This window comes from Austrofundulus limnaeus, unplaced genomic scaffold (genome assembly GCF_001266775.1).
Source record: "Austrofundulus limnaeus strain Quisiro unplaced genomic scaffold, Austrofundulus_limnaeus-1.0 Scaffold166, whole genome shotgun sequence".
In the NCBI taxonomy this organism is placed as follows: domain Eukaryota; kingdom Metazoa; phylum Chordata; class Actinopteri; order Cyprinodontiformes; family Rivulidae; genus Austrofundulus; species Austrofundulus limnaeus.
This window is the reverse complement of record NW_013952568.1, coordinates 73,277-77,778: the sequence shown is the minus strand read 5'-3', so window position 1 is coordinate 77,778 and position 4,502 is coordinate 73,277.

Below are 4,502 nucleotides of genomic sequence, written 5' to 3'. Positions count from 1 at the left end.
ATCGTGACGTGGATGACTGAAAATCTTCACTAACAAAAATGTTGGCATTAGCTGATAATATACAGAATATAAGTTTTGTCCATCAGGGATCAGTCTAGCAGTGTTTTTCAGCCATGATTCCCAGGCTCAYAGTCACGTGGCTCACATTTAACTCACAGACATATCTGACATCGTGAACTAGTTCTGAGAACATGGCTGCAAATTACTCTAGTTTACAAAGGTGTGTCAAAGTATTCAGGACAGCACATCGGAACAGAGCTGGAAACACTGTAGTTTATGTTGTTGTTCAAGGTAAACACATTTCTGAAGACAACATTTCAAACTGTTTGCTCACTTAACTGTTATGTTTTTATGTCTGCATGGACATTTATTATATATTTATTTTTAGATTTACTAAAAGTTAAAGAAAGGTAGTAATAATTAAGTAGTTAAGTATTTCAAAACTTTTATTGTTTTGTGATTTAGTTATGTTTTTAGGGGTGTCCAGATGCTTGTTTGTCTCAAACCGAGTACAAGTGCAAGTTCTTCAATGTGGGTCTTCACCAATACCGAGTACTGATAGAGTGCTTACCAAGTTAGAACTTAAAAATCACACAATGACTTCTGTTTAAAATTTAGAACAAGGCAGCCGATGGCCCGATCGGATCAAAACAAACCATGAAATGAAACGGGGCCAGTCAATTGACTTTTGTTTACTTGCCAAGGAGCAAGAATATTTTATTATTTTATCATTTTTCTGAAAATTTTCTCTTTTAACTTAATTTAATAGAAAAATCAATGGTAAATTTGAAATGAATGAATCAGTGCAACAAAATAAACATTCATTGCCAGATGCAACCATAGGCTGCCAGTTGAACAGCCCAGGTGTTTAACATGCATCTTTTTGGTTTGTAAGAAACCTGGAGAAAAACCACAAAAGCACCAAGAGTACATTTCAACTTTACACAGAAAGGTTCCAACTGGGAGCTGAACGCACAACCTCTGGGCTGCGTGGAAACAGTGCCAACCGACTGGGAGATTTTTGATGAATTTCATAATAGTGTGAAAGCTTCATAGCATTCACACTATTGAGATCATTTTTTCTTCCATGTGATTTTTGGCATTTAACTCGTTCCACAATTTTTGTGCTTTTTCAACAATTCATGTATCAAAACGTTCAGCTTATTTATGACAATCCTGCTATGACTTTTGGTATTTCAGCTGTTTTTACTTTTTCAGCTATTTCTCTTTTTTAGCCACTTTTTTTGCCATTGAAAATGAATGGAGTTGTTTTCAACATCCTTATAATCCTTTAAAATGTTTCTAAATCTTTACAGATCCTTGCACCTTCTGGTCTGGTACTGCTCTTTTTAACTTCCCTGTCTTAATTTTTTGCTACATTTTTGCTAATTTTAGCTATTTTCTGCTATTTCAGCTAAAATTCAGCTTCTTTCTGCTACTCTTCTGCTTTTTTCTACTTTTTTGTGCTTTTTTCCCACTAATTTGTGCTAATTATGCTCCCTACAGGTGCATTCTGCTATTTGCATTTATTTGCTGCAACTTTAGCTAATTTTTAGCAGTTATTAGCTAAAGTTAGCTTTTTTAAACTAAATACACAGTTTTTGCAGCTAATATAACTTTTTTCTGCTAAGTTCTGCAACCTTAAGCTCCTCATGCTTCATTGTGCTAATTAACGAATTTCCAGCTACTTTTGAACTATTTTACTTAAAATTTTGGCTGTTTTAGTTATTTAACTACAAATGCCACTTTTTTGTACATTTATGCATTTTTTTCTGCCAATTTTACATTTTTCCCACTGTTTGGGTGCTAATTACAACTTGTGGCTGCTACATTTAGCTCATTTTATGCTAATTTTAGCTTTTACATCTTTTTTCTATTCTTTTGCTTTTTTCTACTGTTTGAGCTTTTTTCTGGGAATTTGTGGTTTTTATGTATCTTACAGATGTTTTCTGCTCTTTTTAGCTATTTTAGCTTTTAGCTGTTTTCTGCTTTTTCAATTATATTTTTTGCTTCTTTTTACAGTTTTTCTGCAAAGTTAGGCTTTTTTGCTTCTTTCAACTATGAAAATTTGAACTTGCTATAACACTTTTGAAATAAAAAAAAATTCAGCTCGATTTCAGCAAGAAGCATTCACACTAGCACTTTCGCAGGAAAATGCACTTTCTCTAGTTTATAATGTGTTTGTTGTGATGAAGACAAATCTCTCAAAATATTCAAAAGAAATACAATTTTTTTATGAACAGTTTATTTTTTTTGAAAAAAGAAAAAAAAAGACAATTCATGCACACTATTTTACTTCTTATTCACATTTTTTCTCCAAAAGACATTAGCTGTAGAAGAAACTTACATTTCTTTAGTTCATGTCTACACTGTAAAGAAAGTTGACACACTGGTGTAAAGACTCACATTACATGAATTTTGCTCCAGGATTCACAGGTTGTGCTACAGCTAGCTGCTGCTTTTAGTTGCACTTTCATAAAAACTGAGGTTTACCAAAGAGCTATCTACAACAGGTAAGATATTTATTGTTCATGACCTTTCTGACTAGCCCCACTCTGAATTGACATTTTTTCCCCAAAGTTTGTAACTCTGTACCTGCAAGTGTGAGCTACACTATTTTTTAAATACTATTAAATTTATTTTTAAATACTAAATAATTAAGATAATTAAATAACATAAAACAATTTAAATAATATTATTTAACCAGGCAAATCCCATTCACATTGCACATCTCTTTTGCAAGGGCAACCTGGGCCTGAAGGCAACATTGTACTTATTTTTGTGCTCTGGGGAAAACCAGAGTCCCCGGACAAAACCCACACAAGCACAAAAAGAAGATACAAACTTCGCACAGGAAGACCCCAGGTCTAAACTGGGGGTTGAGCCCAGGACCTTGTTTCTGTGAGGCGTCAGTGCTAACCACCACCTTTCTTAAAGGAGTAATTTTTTCAGCACCCACTGCCAAAAGGTGACAAACTGGTGATAATGGACATAATTATTGTGTTAGCAAAATATTTAATGAAACACTGGAGGAATTACACTGAAACTCCCAGAAAGGCACCGTTGTTTGAACTTCTACACCACAGCAAATCAACCTTAGCAAATAAAAATAACTAAACGTTTAAAAGATACTTAGCAAAATTTTAGTGTAGTGAATTATAACACTCACTTCACCTGATCTTGGGAGATCTTAGGAAAAAAAGTGGCTTTAACTCTGTCATTTCTCAACATAGGATGATCTTTTAAACAAAGTTTGTAGGCATTCCTCCATTTCATTTGTCAATCTTAGTTTTTTCCCTATAGGTGACTGCCTTAATCAGATTTTGAAACATACTGAAAAGCACGTGGCACGCGAACACAGCATTTTTTTCATTCTTTGACCATCTATCTTGAAGATGTTATTTACGGGTACCCRTCAGGAGAAAGGACAAATATGAGGAAACACTTACCGATAAGCCCTGCAGGGACTATTGTTTAATTTGCAGCATACCAGAGAAAAGCATGACCACAAACAAAACCTAAATACACTGATTAATCTGAGACAGCACTGACACACCTCGAAGTGTAAAGGAGGGAACACTGTRGTGACCTTATTGCTACAGCAGCACTTAAAATCTTTAAGTGATGCTCTTTTAAAGGGTGACTCAGAATAATTGGCACATTCGATAAGCACTAATTAACAGACGCCAACTTGTAGACATGACCTGAAAGAAGGACTGCCAGGAAAAGGATAGGCCATCTTCATCAGAACACATTTAAATGATCTTGTCTGCAACAGTGAAACATGCAAAATTCTCACACTTCAAAGATTAAATGGCTAACAATATAAATACATAAACTATTATACCAGCATCTGCTTCTAACTTTTTCTTTCATCTCTTAAATAAATGGGACAATTTTCCTTTTTAAAGACACTGAAAAAGCAAATCAACTCTCAGAGAGTCACTTTCAACTGAATCCAACCACGTTAACAAACTCCTTTGAGAAAGATCTGGGCCCGTATTTATAAGAGTGGATTTTTAGACTTAAGTGCTGAAAAATTCTTAGATTTGCTCCTACTCTCAGACTTACAGTAAGTGTAAGCACCAGTTWTGAAAATTCTTAAGTCTAAGAATCACTCTTACTCTGAAGAAAAGTTCAGACTGCTCCAGAGGACTCTTAAGTGGTTAAGAGTTGGCACCAGGGGTCTGAGATGAACTGAGGAGACAGAGATTACAGCTGTCCTCCTCCCCACCTGAGTGTTACTCTCAGTTACAAGGTGGAAAACAGGTTTAATCAGAAATATACAAAAGAAACAAAGGTTAAAATAAACAAATAAATAAAAAACTGTGCATAATGTTGGACTAAAAGGCTGATATCTGTGTGTGGCTTTTGGACAAAATGTTAAATATATTCAGCTGGTGAGTACATGCGACCCCCCCCCCCAAAAAAAAAGAGAAAGAAAGAAAGAAAGAAAGTAAGAAAGAAAGAAAGTACAGGTGCTGGTCATAAAATTAGAATAT